At 41.9% G+C, this 20,018-nt stretch overlaps 20 pseudogenes; all 20 read left to right on the forward strand.

The window, feature by feature from the left end:
- The first annotated feature begins 668 nt into the window (after positions 1-668).
- On the forward strand, positions 669-787 carry LOC137109510 (5S ribosomal RNA; annotated as a pseudogene).
- Positions 788-1,644: 857 nt separating this feature from the next.
- LOC137109511 (5S ribosomal RNA) lies at positions 1,645-1,763 on the forward strand (annotated as a pseudogene).
- Positions 1,764-2,621: 858 nt separating this feature from the next.
- Positions 2,622-2,740, forward strand: LOC137109514 (5S ribosomal RNA; annotated as a pseudogene).
- Positions 2,741-3,597: 857 nt separating this feature from the next.
- On the forward strand, positions 3,598-3,716 carry LOC137109515 (5S ribosomal RNA; annotated as a pseudogene).
- An 857-nt stretch (positions 3,717-4,573) lies between these two features.
- LOC137109516 (5S ribosomal RNA) lies at positions 4,574-4,692 on the forward strand (annotated as a pseudogene).
- Positions 4,693-5,559: 867 nt separating this feature from the next.
- On the forward strand, positions 5,560-5,678 carry LOC137109517 (5S ribosomal RNA; annotated as a pseudogene).
- An 867-nt stretch (positions 5,679-6,545) lies between these two features.
- Positions 6,546-6,664, forward strand: LOC137109518 (5S ribosomal RNA; annotated as a pseudogene).
- Positions 6,665-7,531: 867 nt separating this feature from the next.
- LOC137109519 (5S ribosomal RNA) lies at positions 7,532-7,650 on the forward strand (annotated as a pseudogene).
- An 857-nt stretch (positions 7,651-8,507) lies between these two features.
- Positions 8,508-8,626, forward strand: LOC137109638 (5S ribosomal RNA; annotated as a pseudogene).
- An 867-nt stretch (positions 8,627-9,493) lies between these two features.
- Positions 9,494-9,612, forward strand: LOC137109520 (5S ribosomal RNA; annotated as a pseudogene).
- Positions 9,613-10,469: 857 nt separating this feature from the next.
- Positions 10,470-10,588, forward strand: LOC137109639 (5S ribosomal RNA; annotated as a pseudogene).
- An 857-nt stretch (positions 10,589-11,445) lies between these two features.
- Positions 11,446-11,564, forward strand: LOC137109521 (5S ribosomal RNA; annotated as a pseudogene).
- An 858-nt stretch (positions 11,565-12,422) lies between these two features.
- LOC137109522 (5S ribosomal RNA) lies at positions 12,423-12,541 on the forward strand (annotated as a pseudogene).
- Positions 12,542-13,398: 857 nt separating this feature from the next.
- Positions 13,399-13,517, forward strand: LOC137109523 (5S ribosomal RNA; annotated as a pseudogene).
- An 867-nt stretch (positions 13,518-14,384) lies between these two features.
- LOC137109525 (5S ribosomal RNA) lies at positions 14,385-14,503 on the forward strand (annotated as a pseudogene).
- An 857-nt stretch (positions 14,504-15,360) lies between these two features.
- Positions 15,361-15,479, forward strand: LOC137109526 (5S ribosomal RNA; annotated as a pseudogene).
- An 858-nt stretch (positions 15,480-16,337) lies between these two features.
- LOC137109527 (5S ribosomal RNA) lies at positions 16,338-16,456 on the forward strand (annotated as a pseudogene).
- Positions 16,457-17,313: 857 nt separating this feature from the next.
- On the forward strand, positions 17,314-17,432 carry LOC137109528 (5S ribosomal RNA; annotated as a pseudogene).
- Positions 17,433-18,289: 857 nt separating this feature from the next.
- On the forward strand, positions 18,290-18,408 carry LOC137109529 (5S ribosomal RNA; annotated as a pseudogene).
- Positions 18,409-19,275: 867 nt separating this feature from the next.
- On the forward strand, positions 19,276-19,394 carry LOC137109530 (5S ribosomal RNA; annotated as a pseudogene).
- Positions 19,395-20,018: the final 624 nt, after the last annotated feature.

Consider the following 20,018-nt stretch of genomic DNA (forward strand, 5'->3'; position numbering starts at 1 on the left):
GGTGCCCTGCCTGATTGGCCGGATTGAGGGGCAGTACAGGAAGCTGATTGGTCCATCCTACACTTCCTGGAGTTTTAAAAGTACGGTTCCCAACAGCTAGCGAGGCTCTTTCTGGCAGCAGCACCTGTTTGCTGTTCTTGGTTTCCAAACCTTATTTAGCATTTTTGAATTGTTAGGTTTTGTGCCGTGGTTTTGTTTATAAATTGTATATTTTGTAATTCGTATTAAATCTGTAGGGGTGAACAGCCATTTTCTTTTGATTGTTTTCTCTTTTTTTCACATTAGGGAGTTAGGGTTAGCGACTGTCTTTTGGTTTGTTTATTTCTATCAGGCTAGCTAGCACTTTCTGTGGGAAATGGCTTATTTTGTTTATTATGTTGGCCTTGGTTCGCCCTGAGTTGTATTGTCATGTTTTGTTTGACACTTTCTTTCGTTTAAAATAAATATCATTCTGTTGGAACATCTCGGTCCTGGATTTTGGTTTTGGGATCGGAGAGGGAACATGCTAATTTATCTTTGTATGTTGCACCCTGACCCCCTGGACAGGGGCGTAACAGACCAGTACAGTTATAGTACTTTGTACTTTGCCACATTTATCTTCTTCTTAGCAAGTGTCATGCATTCTGCTTCTCCAGCGTTTTTAAGAGCTGTTGATGATGTCAAATGCAGCTTACGGCCACACCGCTCTCTAAGCGCCCGATCTCGTCCGATCTCGGCAGCCAAATAGAGCCGGGCCTGGTTAGTACTTGGTAGGAAGACCGCCTGGGAATACCAGGTGCTGTAAGCTTTTTTGCTTGGGTTTACGGGCAGCACAAGCTGGTGTTACTGCCTATTTATTCATAGAAATTGTTCTATATTTTCATCAAATTTTGTTCTTTCATTGCTGTTTTGCTACTTTATTGGTTTGTCAACCATCGTGCTTCATTACTAGTAGACCATGTTACGGTCCTGGCCATATGTGTTGTTTTTATTTTGTTGTTCTTATAGGTGCCCTGCCTGATTGGCCGGATTGGGGGGCAGTACAGGAAGCTGATTGGTCCATCCTACACTTCCTGGAGTTTTAAAAGTACGGTTCCCAACAGCTAGCGAGGCTCTTTCTGGCAGCAGCACCTGTTTGCTGTTCTTGGTTTCCAAACTTTATTTAGCATTTTTGAATTGTTAGGTTTTATGCCGTGGTTTTGTTTATAAATTGTATATTTTGTAAATAGTATTAAATCTGTAGGGGTGAACTGCCATTTTCTTTGGATTGTTTTCACATTTGGGAGTTAGGGTTAGCGACTGTCTTTTGGTTTGTTTATTTCTATCAGGCTAGCTAGCACTTTCTGTGGGAAATGGCTTATTTTGTTTATTATGTTGGCCTTGGTTCGCCCTGAGTTGTAGTGTCATGTTTTGTTTGACACTTTCTTTCGTTTAAAATAAATATCATTCTGTTGGAACATCTCGATCCTGGATTTTGGTTTGGGGATCGGAGAGGGAACATGCTAATTTATCTTTGTATGTTGCACCCTGACCCCCTGGACAGGGGCGTAACAGACCAGTACAGTTATAGTACTTTGTACTTTGCCACATTTGTCTTCTTCTTAGCAAGTGTCATGCATTGTGCTTCTCCAGTGTTTTTAAGAGCTGTTGATGATGTCAAATGCAGCTTACGGCCACACCGCTCTCTAAGCGCCCGATCTCGTCCGATCTCGGCAGCCAAATAGAGCCGGGCCTGGTTAGTACTTGGTAGGAAGACCGCCTGGGAATACCAGGTGCTGTAAGCTTTTTTGCTTGGGTTTACGGGCAGCACAAGCTGGTGTTACTGCCTATTTATTCATAGAAATTGTTCTATATTTTCATCAAATTTTGTTCTTTCATTGCTGTTTTGCTACTTTATTGGTTTTTCAACCATCGTGCTTCATTACTAGTAGACCATGTTACGGTCCTGGCCATATGTGTTGTTTTTATTTTCTCGTTCTTATAGGTGCCCTGCCTGATTGGCCGGATTGAGGGGCAGTACAGGAAGCTGATTGGTCCATCCTACACTTCCTGGAGTTTTAAAAGTACGGTTCCCAACAGCTAGCGAGGCTCTTTCTGGCAGTAACACCTGTTTGCTGTTCTTGGTTTCCAAACCTTATTTAGCATTTTTGAATTGTTAGGTTTTGTGCCGTGGTTTTGTTTATAAATTGTATATTTTGTAAATAGTATTAAATCTGTAGGGGTGAACAGCCATTTTCTTTGGACTGTTTTCACATTAGGGAGTTAGGGTTAGCGACTGTCTTTTGGTTTTTTTTTTTTCTATCAGGCTAGCTAGCACTTTCTGTGGGAAATGGCTTATTTTGTTTATTATGTTGGCCTTGGTTCGCCCTGAGTTGTAGTGTCATGTTTTGTTTGACACTTTCTTTCGTTTAAAATAAATATCATTCTGTTGGAACATCTCGGTCCTGGATTTTGGTTTGGGGATCGGAGAGGGAACATGCTAATTTATCTTTGTATGTTGCACCCTGACCCCCTGGACAGGGGCGTAACAGACCAGTACAGTTATAGTACTTTGTACTTTGCCACATTTATCTTCTTCTTAGCAAGTGTCATGCATTCTGCTTCTCCAGCGTTTTTAAGAGCTGTTGATGATGTCAAATGCAGCTTACGGCCACACCGCTCTCTAAGCGCCCGATCTCGTCCGATCTCGGCAGCCAAATAGAGCCGGGCCTGGTTAGTACTTGGTAGGAAGACCGCCTGGGAATACCAGGTGCTGTAAGCTTTTTTGCTTGGGTTTACGGGCAGCACAAGCTGGTGTTACTGCCTATTTATTCATAGAAATTGTTCTATATTTTCATCAAATTTTGTTCTTTCATTACTGTTTTGCTACTTTATTGGTTTGTCAACCATCGTGCTTCATTACTAGTAGACCATGTTACGGTCCTGGCCATATGTGTTGTTTTTGATATGTTGTTCTTATAGGTGCCCTGCCTGATTGGCCGGATTGAGGGGCAGTACAGGAAGCTGATTGGTCCATCCTACACTTCCTGGAGTTTTAAAAGTACGGTTCCCAACAGCTAGCGAGGCTCTTTCTGGCAGCAGCACCTGTTTGCTGTTCTTGGTTTCCAAACCTTATTTAGCATTTTTGAATTGTTAGGTTTTGTGCCGTGGTTTTGTTTATAAATTGTATATTTTGTAAATAGTATTAAATCTGTAGGGGTGAACAGCCATTTTCTTTGGACTGTTTTCACATTAGGGAGTTAGGGTTAGCGACTGTCTTTTGGTTTGTTTATTTCTATCAGGCTAGCTAGCACTTTCTGTGGGAAATGGCTTATTTTGTTTATTATGTTGGCCTTGGTTCGCCCTGAGTTGTAGTGTCATGTTTTGTTTGACACTTTCTTTCGTTTAAAATAAATATCATTCTGTTGGAACATCTCGGTCCTGGATTTTGGTTTGGGGATCGGAGAGGGAACATGCTAATTTATCTTTGTATGTTGCACCCTGACCCCCTGGACAGGGGCGTAACAGACCAGTACAGTTATAGTACTTTGTACTTTGCCACATTTATCTTCTTCTTAGCAAGTGTCATGCATTCTGCTTCTCCAGCGTTTTTAAGAGCTGTTGATGATGTCAAATGCAGCTTACGGCCACACCGCTCTCTAAGCGCCCGATCTCGTCCGATCTCGGCAGCCAAATAGAGCCGGGCCTGGTTAGTACTTGGTAGGAAGACCGCCTGGGAATACCAGGTGCTGTAAGCTTTTTTGCTTGGGTTTACGGGCAGCACAAGCTGGTGTTACTGCCTATTTATTCATAGAAATTGTTCTATATTTTCATCAAATTTTGTTCTTTCATTGCTGTTTTGCTACTTTATTGGTTTTTCAACCATCGTGCTTCATTACTAGTAGACCGTGTTACGGTCCTGGCCATATGTGTTGTTTTTATTTTGTTGTTCTTATAGGTGCCCTGCCTGATTGGCCGGTTTGGGGGGCAGTACAGGAAGCTGATTGGTCCATCCTACACTTCCTGGAGTTTTAAAAGTACGGTTCCCAACAGCTAGCGAGGCTCTTTCTGGCAGCAGCACCTGTTTGCTGTTCTTGGTTTCCAAACTTTATTTAGCATTTTTGAATTGTTAGGTTTTATGCCGTGGTTTTGTTTATAAATTGTATATTTTGTAAATAGTATTAAATCTGTAGGGGTGAACAGCCATTTTCTTTGGACTGTTTTCACATTAGGGAGTTAGGGTTAGCGACTGTGTTTTGGTTTGTTTATTTCTATCAGGCTAGCTAGCACTTTCTGTGGGAAATGGCTTATTTTGTTTATTATGTTGGCCTTGGTTCGCCCTGAGTTGTAGTGTCATGTTTTGTTTGACACTTTCTTTCGTTTAAAATAAATATCATTCTGTTGGAACATCTCGATCCTGGATTTTGGTTTGGGGATCGGAGAGGGAACATGCTAATTTATCTTTGTATGTTGCACCCTGACCCCCTGGACAGGGGCGTAACAGACCAGTACAGTTATAGTACTTTGTACTTTGCCACATTTATCTTCTTCTTAGCAAGTGTCATGCCTTCTGCTTCTCCAGCGTTTTTAAGAGCTGTTGATGATGTCAAATGCAGCTTACGGCCACACCGCTCTCTAAGCGCCCGATCTCGTCCGATCTCGGCAGCCAAATAGAGCCGGGCCTGGTTAGTACTTGGTAGGAAGACCGCCTGGGAATACCAGGTGCTGTAAGCTTTTTTGCTTGGGTTTACGGGCAGCACAAGCTGGTGTTACTGCCTATTTATTCATAGAAATTGTTCTATATTTTCATCAAATTTTGTTCTTTCATTGCTGTTTTGCTACTTTATTGGTTTGTCAACCATCGTGCTTCATTACTAGTAGACCATGTTACGGTCCTGGCCATATGTGTTGTTTTTATTTTCTCATTCTTATAGGTGCCCTGCCTGATTGGCCGGATTGAGGGGCAGTACAGGAAGCTGATTGGTCCATCCTACACTTCCTGGAGTTTTAAAAGTACGGTTCCCAACAGCTAGCGAGGCTCTTTCTGGCAGCAGCACCTGTTTGCTGTTCTTGGTTTTCAAACCTTATTTAGCATTTTTGAATTGTTAGGTTTTGTGCCGTGGTTTTGTTTATAAATTGTATATTTTGTAATTCGTATTAAATCTGTAGGGGTGAACAGCCATTTTCTTTTGATTGTTTTCTCTTGTTTTCACATTAGGGAGTTAGGGTTAGCGACTGTCTTTTGGTTTGTTTATTTCTATCAGGCTAGCTAGCACTTTCTGTGGGAAATGGCTTATTTTGTTTATTATGTTGGCCTTGGTTCGCCCTGAGTTGTAGTGTCATGTTTTGTTTGACACTTTCTTTCGTTTAAAATAAATATCATTCTGTTGGAACATCTCGATCCTGGATTTTGGTTTGGGGATCGGAGAGGGAACATGCTAATTTATCTTTGTATGTTGCACCCTGACCCCCTGGACAGGGGCGTAACAGACCAGTACAGTTATAGTACTTTGTACTTTGCCACATTTATCTTCTTCTTAGCAAGTGTCATGCATTCTGCTTCTCCAGCGTTTTTAAGAGCTGTTGATGATGTCAAATGCAGCTTACGGCCACACCGCTCTCTAAGCGCCCGATCTCGTCCGATCTCGGCAGCCAAATAGAGCCGGGCCTGGTTAGTACTTGGTAGGAAGACCGCCTGGGAATACCAGGTGCTGTAAGCTTTTTTGCTTGGGTTTACGGGCAGCACAAGCTGGTGTTACTGCCTATTTATTCATAGAAATTGTTCTATATTTTCATCAAATTTTGTTCTTTCATTGCTGTTTTGCTACTTTATTGGTTTTTCAACCATCGTGCTTCATTACTAGTAGACCATGTTACGGTCCTGGCCATATGTGTTGTTTTTATTTTCTCGTTCTTATAGGTGCCCTGCCTGATTGGCCGGATTGAGGGGCAGTACAGGAAGCTGATTGGTCCATCCTACACTTCCTGGAGTTTTAAAAGTACGGTTCCCAACAGCTAGCGAGGCTCTTTCTGGCAGCAGCACCTGTTTGCTGTTCTTGGTTTCCAAACCTTATTTAGCATTTTTGAATTCTTAGGTTTTGTGCCGTGGTTTTGTTTATAAATTGTATATTTTGTAATTCGTATTAAATCTGTAGGGGTGAACAGCCATTTTCTTTTGATTGTTTTCTCTTGTTTTCACATTAGGGAGTTAGGGTTAGCGACTGTCTTTTGGTTTGTTTATTTCTATCAGGCTAGCTAGCACTTTCTGTGGGAAATGGCTTATTTTGTTTATTATGTTGGCCTTGGTTCGCCCTGAGTTGTAGTGTCATGTTTTGTTTGACACTTTCTTTCGTTTAAAATAAATATCATTCTGTTGGAACATCTCGATCCTGGATTTTGGTTTGGGGATCGGAGAGGGAACATGCTAATTTATCTTTGTATGTTGCACCCTGACCCCCTGGACAGGGGCGTAACAGACCAGTACAGTTATAGTACTTTGTACTTTGCCACATTTATCTTCTTCTTAGCAAGTGTCATGCATTCTGCTTCTCCAGCGTTTTTAAGAGCTGTTGATGATGTCAAATGCAGCTTACGGCCACACCGCTCTCTAAGCGCCCGATCTCGTCCGATCTCGGCAGCCAAATAGAGCCGGGCCTGGTTAGTACTTGGTAGGAAGACCGCCTGGGAATACCAGGTGCTGTAAGCTTTTTTGCTTGGGTTTACGGGCAGCACAAGCTGGTGTTACTGCCTATTTATTCATAGAAATTGTTCTATATTTTCATCAAATTTTGTTCTTTCATTGCTGTTTTGCTACTTTATTGGTTTTTCAACCATCGTGCTTCATTACTAGTAGACCATGTTACGGTCCTGGCCATATGTGTTGTTTTTATTTTCTCGTTCTTATAGGTGCCCTGCCTGATTGGCCGGATTGAGGGGCAGTACAGGAAGCTGATTGGTCCATCCTACACTTCCTGGAGTTTTAAAAGTACGGTTCCCAACAGCTAGCGAGGCTCTTTCTGGCAGCAGCACCTGTTTGCTGTTCTTGGTTTCCAAACCTTATTTAGCATTTTTGAATTCTTAGGTTTTGTGCCGTGGTTTTGTTTATAAATTGTATATTTTGTAATTCGTATTAAATCTGTAGGGGTGAACAGCCATTTTCTTTTGATTGTTTTCTCTTGTTTTCACATTAGGGAGTTAGGGTTAGCGACTGTCTTTTGGTTTGTTTATTTCTATCAGGCTAGCTAGCACTTTCTGTGGGAAATGGCTTATTTTGTTTATTATGTTGGCCTTGGTTCGCCCTGAGTTGTAGTGTCATGTTTTGTTTGACACTTTCTTTCGTTTAAAATAAATATCATTCTGTTGGAACATCTCGGTCCTGGATTTTGGTTTGGGGATCGGAGAGGGAACATGCTAATTTATCTTTGTATGTTGCACCCTGACCCCCTGGACAGGGGCGTAACAGACCAGTACAGTTATAGTACTCTGTACTTTGCCACATTTATCTTCTTCTTAGCAAGTGTCATGCATTCTGCTTCTCCAGTGTTTTTAAGAGCTGTTGATGATGTCAAATGCAGCTTACGGCCACACCGCTCTCTAAGCGCCCGATCTCGTCCGATCTCGGCAGCCAAATAGAGCCGGGCCTGGTTAGTACTTGGTAGGAAGACCGCCTGGGAATACCAGGTGCTGTAAGCTTTTTTGCTTGGGTTTACGGGCAGCACAAGCTGGTGTTACTGCCTATTTATTCATAGAAATTGTTCTATATTTTCATCAAATTTTGTTCTTTCATTGCTGTTTTGCTACTTTATTGGTTTTTCAACCATCGTGCTTCATTACTAGTAGACCATGTTACGGTCCTGGCCATATGTGTTGTTTTTATTTTGTTGTTCTTATAGGTGCCCTGCCTGATTGGCCGGATTGGGGGGCAGTACAGGAAGCTGATTGGTCCATCCTACACTTCCTGGAGTTTTAAAAGTACGGTTCCCAACAGCTAGCGAGGCTCTTTCTGGCAGCAGCACCTGTTTGCTGTTCTTGGTTTCCAAACTTTATTTAGAATTTTTGAATTGTTAGGTTTTATGCCGTGGTTTTGTTTATAAATTGTATATTTCGTAAATAGTATTAAATCTGTAGGGGTGAACAGCCATTTTCTTTGGACTGTTTTCACATTAGGGAGTTAGGGTTAGCGACTGTGTTTTGGTTTGTTTATTTCTATCAGGCTAGCTAGCACTTTCTGTGGGAAATGGCTTATTTTGTTTATTATTTTGGCCTTGGTTCGCCCTGAGTTGTAGTGTCATGTTTTGTTTGACACTTTCTTTCGTTTAAAATAAATATCATTCTGTTGGAACATCTCGATCCTGGATTTTGGTTTGGGGATCGGAGAGGGAACATGCTAATTTATCTTTGTATGTTGCACCCTGACCCCCTGGACAGGGGCGTAACAGACCAGTACAGTTATAGTACTTTGTACTTTGCCACATTTATCTTCGTCTTAGCAAGTTTCATGCATTCTGCTTCTCCAACGTTTTTAAGAGCTGTTGATGATGTCAAATGCAGCTTACGGCCACACCGCTCTCTAAGCGCCCGATCTCGTCCGATCTCGGCAGCCAAATAGAGCCGGGCCTGGTTAGTACTTGGTAGGAAGACCGCGTGGGAATACCAGGTGCTGTAAGCTTTTTTGCTTGGGTTTACGGGCAGCACAAGCTGGTGTTACTGCCTATTTATTCATAGAAATTGTTCTATATTTTCATCAAATTTTGTTCTTTCATTACTGTTTTGCTACTTTATTGGTTTGTCAACCATCGTGCTTCATTACTAGTAGACCATGTTACGGTCCTGGCCATATGTGTTGTTTTTGATATGTTGTTCTTATAGGTGCCCTGCCTGATTGGCCGGATTGAGGGGCAGTACAGGAAGCTGATTGGTCCATCCTACACTTCCTGGAGTTTTAAAAGTACGGTTCCCAACAGCTAGCGAGGCTCTTTCTGGCAGTAACACCTGTTTGCTGTTCTTGGTTTCCAAACCTTATTTAGCATTTTTGAATTGTTAGGTTTTGTGCCGTGGTTTTGTTTATAAATTGTATATTTTGTAAATAGTATTAAATCTGTAGGGGTGAACAGCCATTTTCTTTTGATTGTTTTCTCTTGTTTTCACATTAGGGAGTTAGGGTTAGCGACTGTCTTTTGGTTTGTTTATTTCTATCAGGCTAGCTAGCACTTTCTGTGGGAAATGGCTTATTTTGTTTATTATGTTGGCCTTGGTTCGCCCTGAGTTGTAGTGTCATGTTTTGTTTGACACTTTCTTTCGTTTAAAATAAATATCATTCTGTTGGAACATCTCGGTCCTGGATTTTGGTTTGGGGATCGGAGAGGGAACATGCTAATTTATCTTTGTATGTTGCACCCTGACCCCCTGGACAGGGGCGTAACAGACCAGTACAGTTATAGTACTTTGTACTTTGCCACATTTATCTTCTTCTTAGCAAGTGTCATGCATTCTGCTTCTCCAGCGTTTTTAAGAGCTGTTGATGATATCAAATGCAGCTTACGGCCACACCGCTCTCTAAGCGCCCGATCTCGTCCGATCTCGGCAGCCAAATAGAGCCGGGCCTGGTTAGTACTTGGTAGGAAGACCGCCTGGGAATACCAGGTGCTGTAAGCTTTTTTGCTTGGGTTTACGGGCAGCACAAGCTGGTGTTACTGCCTATTTATTCATAGAAATTGTTCTTTATTTTCATCAAATTTTGTTCTTTCATTGCTGTTTTGCTACTTTATTGGTTTTTCAACCATCGTGCTTCATTACTAGTAGACCATGTTACGGTCCTGGCCATATGTGTTGTTTTTATTTTGTTGTTCTTATAGGTGCCCTGCCTGATTGGCCGGATTGGGGGGCAGTACAGGAAGCTGATTGGTCCATCCTACATTTCCTGGAGTTTTAAAAGTACGGTTCCCAACAGCTAGCGAGGCTCTTTCTGGCAGCAGCACCTGTTTGCTGTTCTTGGTTTCCAAACTTTATTTAGCATTTTTGAATTGTTAGGTTTTATGCCGTGGTTTTGTTTATAAATTGTATATTTTGTAAATAGTATTAAATCTGTAGGGGTGAACAGCCATTTTCTTTGGACTGTTTTCACATTAGGGAGTTAGGGTTAGCGACTGTGTTTTGGTTTGTTTATTTCTATCAGGCTAGCTAGCACTTTCTGTGGGAAATGGCTTATTTTGTTTATTATGTTGGCCTTGGTTCGCCCTGAGTTGTAGTGTCATGTTTTGTTTGACACTTTCTTTCGTTTAAAATAAATATCATTCTGTTGGAACATCTCGATCCTGGATTTTGGTTTGGGGATCGGAGAGGGAACATGCTAATTTATCTTTGTATGTTGCACCCTGACCCCCTGGACAGGGGCGTAACAGACCAGTACAGTTATAGTACTTTGTACTTTGCCACATTTATCTTCGTCTTAGCAAGTTTCATGCATTCTGCTTCTCCAACGTTTTTAAGAGCTGTTGATGATGTCAAATGCAGCTTACGGCCACACCGCTCTCTAAGCGCCCGATCTCGTCCGATCTCGGCAGCCAAATAGAGCCGGGCCTGGTTAGTACTTGGTAGGAAGACCGCGTGGGAATACCAGGTGCTGTAAGCTTTTTTGCTTGGGTTTACGGGCAGCACAAGCTGGTGTTACTGCCTATTTATTCATAGAAATTGTTTTATATTTTCATCAAATTTTGTTCTTTCATTACTGTTTTGCTACTTTATTGGTTTGTCAACCATCGTGCTTCATTACTAGTAGACCATGTTACGGTCCTGGCCATATGTGTTGTTTTTGATATGTTGTTCTTATAGGTGCCCTGCCTGATTGGCCGGATTGAGGGGCAGTACAGGAAGCTGATTGGTCCATCCTACACTTCCTGGAGTTTTAAAAGTACGGTTCCCAACAGCTAGCGAGGCTCTTTCTGGCAGCAGCACCTGTTTGCTGTTCTTGGTTTCCAAACCTTATTTAGCATTTTTGAATTGTTAGGTTTTGTGCCGTGGTTTTGTTTATAAATTGTATATTTTGTAAATAGTATTAAATCTGTAGGGGTGAACAGCCATTTTCTTTGGACTGTTTTCACATTAGGGAGTTAGGGTTAGCGACTGTCTTTTGGTTTGTTTATTTCTATCAGGCTAGCTAGCACTTTCTGTGGGAAATGGCTTATTTTGTTTATTATGTTGGCCTTGGTTCGCCCTGAGTTGTATTGTCATGTTTTGTTTGACACTTTCTTTCGTTTAAAATAAATATCATTCTGTTGGAACATCTCGGTCCTGGATTTTGGTTTTGGGATCGGAGAGGGAACATGCTAATTTATCTTTGTATGTTGCACCCTGACCCCCTGGACAGGGGCGTAACAGACCAGTACAGTTATAGTACTTTGTACTTTGCCACATTTATCTTCTTCTTAGCAAGTGTCATGCATTCTGCTTCTCCAGCGTTTTTAAGAGCTGTTGATGATGTCAAATGCAGCTTACGGCCACACCGCTCTCTAAGCGCCCGATCTCGTCCGATCTCGGCAGCCAAATAGAGCCGGGCCTGGTTAGTACTTGGTAGGAAGACCGCCTGGGAATACCAGGTGCTGTAAGCTTTTTTGCTTGGGTTTACGGGCAGCACAAGCTGGTGTTACTGCCTATTTATTCATAGAAATTGTTCTATATTTTCATCAAATTTTGTTCTTTCATTGCTGTTTTGCTACTTTATTGGTTTGTCAACCATCGTGCTTCATTACTAGTAGACCATGTTACGGTCCTGGCCATATGTGTTGTTTTTATTTTGTTGTTCTTATAGGTGCCCTGCCTGATTGGCCGGATTGGGGGGCAGTACAGGAAGCTGATTGGTCCATCCTACACTTCCTGGAGTTTTAAAAGTACGGTTCCCAACAGCTAGCGAGGCTCTTTCTGGCAGCAGCACCTGTTTGCTGTTCTTGGTTTCCAAACTTTATTTAGCATTTTTGAATTGTTAGGTTTTATGCCGTGGTTTTGTTTATAAATTGTATATTTTGTAAATAGTATTAAATCTGTAGGGGTGAACAGCCATTTTCTTTGGACTGTTTTCACATTAGGGAGTTAGGGTTAGCGACTGTCTTTTGGTTTTTTTTTTTTCTATCAGGCTAGCTAGCACTTTCTGTGGGAAATGGCTTATTTTGTTTATTATGTTGGCCTTGGTTCGCCCTGAGTTGTAGTGTCATGTTTTGTTTGACACTTTCTTTCGTTTAAAATAAATATCATTCTGTTGGAACATCTCGGTCCTGGATTTTGGTTTGGGGATCGGAGAGGGAACATGCTAATTTATCTTTGTATGTTGCACCCTGACCCCCTGGACAGGGGCGTAACAGACCAGTACAGTTATAGTACTTTGTACTTTGCCACATTTATCTTCTTCTTAGCAAGTGTCATGCATTCTGCTTCTCCAGCGTTTTTAAGAGCTGTTGATGATGTCAAATGCAGCTTACGGCCACACCGCTCTCTAAGCGCCCGATCTCGTCCGATCTCGGCAGCCAAATAGAGCCGGGCCTGGTTAGTACTTGGTAGGAAGACCGCCTGGGAATACCAGGTGCTGTAAGCTTTTTTGCTTGGGTTTACGGGCAGCACAAGCTGGTGTTACTGCCTATTTATTCATAGAAATTGTTCTATATTTTCATCAAATTTTGTTCTTTCATTACTGTTTTGCTACTTTATTGGTTTGTCAACCATCGTGCTTCATTACTAGTAGACCATGTTACGGTCCTGGCCATATGTGTTGTTTTTGATATGTTGTTCTTATAGGTGCCCTGCCTGATTGGCCGGATTGAGGGGCAGTACAGGAAGCTGATTGGTCCATCCTACACTTCCTGGAGTTTTAAAAGTACGGTTCCCAACAGCTAGCGAGGCTCTTTCTGGCAGCAGCACCTGTTTGCTGTTCTTGGTTTCCAAACCTTATTTAGCATTTTTGAATTGTTAGGTTTTGTGCCGTGGTTTTGTTTATAAATTGTATATTTTGTAAATAGTATTAAATCTGTAGGGGTGAACAGCCATTTTCTTTGGACTGTTTTCACATTAGGGAGTTAGGGTTAGCGACTGTCTTTTGGTTTGTTTATTTCTATCAGGCTAGCTAGCACTTTCTGTGGGAAATGGCTTATTTTGTTTATTATGTTGGCCTTGGTTCGCCCTGAGTTGTAGTGTCATGTTTTGTTTGACACTTTCTTTCGTTTAAAATAAATATCATTCTGTTGGAACATCTCGGTCCTGGATTTTGGTTTGGGGATCGGAGAGGGAACATGCTAATTTATCTTTGTATGTTGCACCCTGACCCCCTGGACAGGGGCGTAACAGACCAGTACAGTTATAGTACTTTGTACTTTGCCACATTTATCTTCTTCTTAGCAAGTGTCATGCATTCTGCTTCTCCAGCGTTTTTAAGAGCTGTTGATGATGTCAAATGCAGCTTACGGCCACACCGCTCTCTAAGCGCCCGATCTCGTCCGATCTCGGCAGCCAAATAGAGCCGGGCCTGGTTAGTACTTGGTAGGAAGACCGCCTGGGAATACCAGGTGCTGTAAGCTTTTTTGCTTGGGTTTACGGGCAGCACAAGCTGGTGTTACTGCCTATTTATTCATAGAAATTGTTCTATATTTTCATCAAAGTTTGTTCTTTCATTGCTGTTTTGCTACTTTATTGGTTTTTCAACCATCGTGCTTCATTACTAGTAGACCATGTTACGGTCCTGGCCATATGTGTTGTTTTTATTTTCTCGTTCTTATAGGTGCCCTGCCTGATTGGCCGGATTGAGGGGCAGTACAGGAAGCTGATTGGTCCATCCTACACTTCCTGGAGTTTTAAAAGTACGGTTCCCAACAGCTAGCGAGGCTCTTTCTGGCAGCAGCACCTGTTTGCTGTTCTTGGTTTCCAAACCTTATTTAGCATTTTTGAATTGTTAGGTTTTGTGCCGTGGTTTTGTTTATAAATTGTATATTTTGTAATTCGTATTAAATCTGTAGGGGTGAACAGCCATTTTCTTTTGATTGTTTTCTCTTTTTTTCACATTAGGGAGTTAGGGTTAGCGACTGTCTTTTGGTTTGTTTATTTCTATCAGGCTAGCTAGCACTTTCTGTGGGAAATGGCTTATTTTGTTTATTATGTTGGCCTTGGTTCGCCCTGAGTTGTATTGTCATGTTTTGTTTGACACTTTCTTTCGTTTAAAATAAATATCATTCTGTTGGAACATCTCGGTCCTGGATTTTGGTTTTGGGATCGGAGAGGGAACATGCTAATTTATCTTTGTATGTTGCACCCTGACCCCCTGGACAGGGGCGTAACAGACCAGTACAGTTATAGTACTTTGTACTTTGCCACATTTATCTTCTTCTTAGCAAGTGTCATGCATTCTGCTTCTCCAGCGTTTTTAAGAGCTGTTGATGATGTCAAATGCAGCTTACGGCCACACCGCTCTCTAAGCGCCCGATCTCGTCCGATCTCGGCAGCCAAATAGAGCCGGGCCTGGTTAGTACTTGGTAGGAAGACCGCCTGGGAATACCAGGTGCTGTAAGCTTTTTTGCTTGGGTTTACGGGCAGCACAAGCTGGTGTTACTGCCTATTTATTCATAGAAATTGTTCTATATTTTCATCAAATTTTGTTCTTTCATTGCTGTTTTGCTACTTTATTGGTTTGTCAACCATCGTGCTTCATTACTAGTAGACCATGTTACGGTCCTGGCCATATGTGTTGTTTTTATTTTGTTGTTCTTATAGGTGCCCTGCCTGATTGGCCGGATTGGGGGGCAGTACAGGAAGCTGATTGGTCCATCCTACACTTCCTGGAGTTTTAAAAGTACGGTTCCCAACAGCTAGCGAGGCTCTTTCTGGCAGCAGCACCTGTTTGCTGTTCTTGGTTTCCAAACTTTATTTAGCATTTTTGAATTGTTAGGTTTTATGCCGTGGTTTTGTTTATAAATTGTATATTTTGTAAATAGTATTAAATCTGTAGGGGTGAACTGCCATTTTCTTTGGATTGTTTTCACATTTGGGAGTTAGGGTTAGCGACTGTCTTTTGGTTTGTTTATTTCTATCAGGCTAGCTAGCACTTTCTGTGGGAAATGGCTTATTTTGTTTATTATGTTGGCCTTGGTTCGCCCTGAGTTGTAGTGTCATGTTTTGTTTGACACTTTCTTTCGTTTAAAATAAATATCATTCTGTTGGAACATCTCGATCCTGGATTTTGGTTTGGGGATCGGAGAGGGAACATGCTAATTTATCTTTGTATGTTGCACCCTGACCCCCTGGACAGGGGCGTAACAGACCAGTACAGTTATAGTACTTTGTACTTTGCCACATTTGTCTTCTTCTTAGCAAGTGTCATGCATTGTGCTTCTCCAGTGTTTTTAAGAGCTGTTGATGATGTCAAATGCAGCTTACGGCCACACCGCTCTCTAAGCGCCCGATCTCGTCCGATCTCGGCAGCCAAATAGAGCCGGGCCTGGTTAGTACTTGGTAGGAAGACCGCCTGGGAATACCAGGTGCTGTAAGCTTTTTTGCTTGGGTTTACGGGCAGCACAAGCTGGTGTTACTGCCTATTTATTCATAGAAATTGTTCTATATTTTCATCAAATTTTGTTCTTTCATTGCTGTTTTGCTACTTTATTGGTTTTTCAACCATCGTGCTTCATTACTAGTAGACCATGTTACGGTCCTGGCCATATGTGTTGTTTTTATTTTCTCGTTCTTATAGGTGCCCTGCCTGATTGGCCGGATTGAGGGGCAGTACAGGAAGCTGATTGGTCCATCCTACACTTCCTGGAGTTTTAAAAGTACGGTTCCCAACAGCTAGCGAGGCTCTTTCTGGCAGTAACACCTGTTTGCTGTTCTTGGTTTCCAAACCTTATTTAGCATTTTTGAATTGTTAGGTTTTGTGCCGTGGTTTTGTTTATAAATTGTATATTTTGTAAATAGTATTAAATCTGTAGGGGTGAACAGCCATTTTCTTTGGACTGTTTTCACATTAGGGAGTTAGGGTTAGCGACTGTCTTTTGGTTTTTTTTTTTTCTATCAGGCTAGCTAGCACTTTCTGTGGGAAATGGCTTATTTTGTTTATTATGTTGGCCTTGGTTCGCCCTGAGTTGTAGTGTCATGTTTTGTTTGACACTTTCTTTCGTTTAAAATAAATATCATTCTGTTGGAACATCTCGGTCCTGGATTTTGGTTTGGGGATCGGAGAGGGAACATGCTAATTTATCTTTGTATGTTGCACCCTGACCCCCTGGACAGGGGCGTAACAGACCAGTACAGTTATAGTACTTTGTACTTTGCCACATTTATCTTCTTCTTAGCAAGTGTCATGCATTCTGCTTCTCCAGCGTTTTTAAGAGCTGTTGATGATGTCAAATGCAGCTTACGGCCACACCGCTCTCTAAGCGCCCGATCTCGTCCGATCTCGGCAGCCAAATAGAGCCGGGCCTGGTTAGTACTTGGTAGGAAGACCGCCTGGGAATACCAGGTGCTGTAAGCTTTTTTGCTTGGGTTTACGGGCAGCACAAGCTGGTGTTACTGCCTATTTATTCATAGAAATTGTTCTATATTTTCATCAAATTTTGTTCTTTCATTACTGTTTTGCTACTTTATTGGTTTGTCAACCATCGTGCTTCATTACTAGTAGACCATGTTACGGTCCTGGCCATATGTGTTGTTTTTGATATGTTGTTCTTATAGGTGCCCTGCCTGATTGGCCGGATTGAGGGGCAGTACAGGAAGCTGATTGGTCCATCCTACACTTCCTGGAGTTTTAAAAGTACGGTTCCCAACAGCTAGCGAGGCTCTTTCTGGCAGCAGCACCTGTTTGCTGTTCTTGGTTTCCAAACCTTATTTAGCATTTTTGAATTGTTAGGTTTTGTGCCGTGGTTTTGTTTATAAATTGTATATTTTGTAAATAGTATTAAATCTGTAGGGGTGAACAGCCATTTTCTTTGGACTGTTTTCACATTAGGGAGTTAGGGTTAGCGACTGTCTTTTGGTTTGTTTATTTCTATCAGGCTAGCTAGCACTTTCTGTGGGAAATGGCTTATTTTGTTTATTATGTTGGCCTTGGTTCGCCCTGAGTTGTAGTGTCATGTTTTGTTTGACACTTTCTTTCGTTTAAAATAAATATCATTCTGTTGGAACATCTCGGTCCTGGATTTTGGTTTGGGGATCGGAGAGGGAACATGCTAATTTATCTTTGTATGTTGCACCCTGACCCCCTGGACAGGGGCGTAACAGACCAGTACAGTTATAGTACTTTGTACTTTGCCACATTTATCTTCTTCTTAGCAAGTGTCATGCATTCTGCTTCTCCAGCGTTTTTAAGAGCTGTTGATGATGTCAAATGCAGCTTACGGCCACACCGCTCTCTAAGCGCCCGATCTCGTCCGATCTCGGCAGCCAAATAGAGCCGGGCCTGGTTAGTACTTGGTAGGAAGACCGCCTGGGAATACCAGGTGCTGTAAGCTTTTTTGCTTGGGTTTACGGGCAGCACAAGCTGGTGTTACTGCCTATTTATTCATAGAAATTGTTCTATATTTTCATCAAATTTTGTTCTTTCATTGCTGTTTTGCTACTTTATTGGTTTTTCAACCATCGTGCTTCATTACTAGTAGACCGTGTTACGGTCCTGGCCATATGTGTTGTTTTTATTTTGTTGTTCTTATAGGTGCCCTGCCTGATTGGCCGGTTTGGGGGGCAGTACAGGAAGCTGATTGGTCCATCCTACACTTCCTGGAGTTTTAAAAGTACGGTTCCCAACAGCTAGCGAGGCTCTTTCTGGCAGCAGCACCTGTTTGCTGTTCTTGGTTTCCAAACTTTATTTAGCATTTTTGAATTGTTAGGTTTTATGCCGTGGTTTTGTTTATAAATTGTATATTTTGTAAATAGTATTAAATCTGTAGGGGTGAACAGCCATTTTCTTTGGACTGTTTTCACATTAGGGAGTTAGGGTTAGCGACTGTGTTTTGGTTTGTTTATTTCTATCAGGCTAGCTAGCACTTTCTGTGGGAAATGGCTTATTTTGTTTATTATGTTGGCCTTGGTTCGCCCTGAGTTGTAGTGTCATGTTTTGTTTGACACTTTCTTTCGTTTAAAATAAATATCATTCTGTTGGAACATCTCGATCCTGGATTTTGGTTTGGGGATCGGAGAGGGAACATGCTAATTTATCTTTGTATGTTGCACCCTGACCCCCTGGACAGGGGCGTAACAGACCAGTACAGTTATAGTACTTTGTACTTTGCCACATTTATCTTCTTCTTAGCAAGTGTCATGCCTTCTGCTTCTCCAGCGTTTTTAAGAGCTGTTGATGATGTCAAATGCAGCTTACGGCCACACCGCTCTCTAAGCGCCCGATCTCGTCCGATCTCGGCAGCCAAATAGAGCCGGGCCTGGTTAGTACTTGGTAGGAAGACCGCCTGGGAATACCAGGTGCTGTAAGCTTTTTTGCTTGGGTTTACGGGCAGCACAAGCTGGTGTTACTGCCTATTTATTCATAGAAATTGTTCTATATTTTCATCAAATTTTGTTCTTTCATTGCTGTTTTGCTACTTTATTGGTTTGTCAACCATCGTGCTTCATTACTAGTAGACCATGTTACGGTCCTGGCCATATGTGTTGTTTTTATTTTCTCATTCTTATAGGTGCCCTGCCTGATTGGCCGGATTGAGGGGCAGTACAGGAAGCTGATTGGTCCATCCTACACTTCCTGGAGTTTTAAAAGTACGGTTCCCAACAGCTAGCGAGGCTCTTTCTGGCAGCAGCACCTGTTTGCTGTTCTTGGTTTTCAAACCTTATTTAGCATTTTTGAATTGTTAGGTTTTGTGCCGTGGTTTTGTTTATAAATTGTATATTTTGTAATTCGTATTAAATCTGTAGGGGTGAACAGCCATTTTCTTTTGATTGTTTTCTCTTGTTTTCACATTAGGGAGTTAGGGTTAGCGACTGTCTTTTGGTTTGTTTATTTCTATCAGGCTAGCTAGCACTTTCTGTGGGAAATGGCTTATTTTGTTTATTATGTTGGCCTTGGTTCGCCCTGAGTTGTAGTGTCATGTTTTGTTTGACACTTTCTTTCGTTTAAAATAAATATCATTCTGTTGGAACATCTCGATCCTGGATTTTGGTTTGGGGATCGGAGAGGGAACATGCTAATTTATCTTTGTATGTTGCACCCTGACCCCCTGGACAGGGGCGTAACAGACCAGTACAGTTATAGTACTTTGTACTTTGCCACATTTATCTTCTTCTTAGCAAGTGTCATGCATTCTGCTTCTCCAGCGTTTTTAAGAGCTGTTGATGATGTCAAATGCAGCTTACGGCCACACCGCTCTCTAAGCGCCCGATCTCGTCCGATCTCGGCAGCCAAATAGAGCCGGGCCTGGTTAGTACTTGGTAGGAAGACCGCCTGGGAATACCAGGTGCTGTAAGCTTTTTTGCTTGGGTTTACGGGCAGCACAAGCTGGTGTTACTGCCTATTTATTCATAGAAATTGTTCTATATTTTCATCAAATTTTGTTCTTTCATTGCTGTTTTGCTACTTTATTGGTTTTTCAACCATCGTGCTTCATTACTAGTAGACCATGTTACGGTCCTGGCCATATGTGTTGTTTTTATTTTCTCGTTCTTATAGGTGCCCTGCCTGATTGGCCGGATTGAGGGGCAGTACAGGAAGCTGATTGGTCCATCCTACACTTCCTGGAGTTTTAAAAGTACGGTTCCCAACAGCTAGCGAGGCTCTTTCTGGCAGCAGCACCTGTTTGCTGTTCTTGGTTTCCAAACCTTATTTAGCATTTTTGAATTCTTAGGTTTTGTGCCGTGGTTTTGTTTATAAATTGTATATTTTGTAATTCGTATTAAATCTGTAGGGGTGAACAGCCATTTTCTTTTGATTGTTTTCTCTTGTTTTCACATTAGGGAGTTAGGGTTAGCGACTGTCTTTTGGTTTGTTTATTTCTATCAGGCTAGCTAGCACTTTCTGTGGGAAATGGCTTATTTTGTTTATTATGTTGGCCTTGGTTCGCCCTGAGTTGTAGTGTCATGTTTTGTTTGACACT

The sequence above is a fragment of the Channa argus genome, unplaced genomic scaffold (genome assembly GCF_033026475.1).
Source record: "Channa argus isolate prfri unplaced genomic scaffold, Channa argus male v1.0 Contig004, whole genome shotgun sequence".
Lineage (NCBI taxonomy): Eukaryota > Metazoa > Chordata > Actinopteri > Anabantiformes > Channidae > Channa > Channa argus.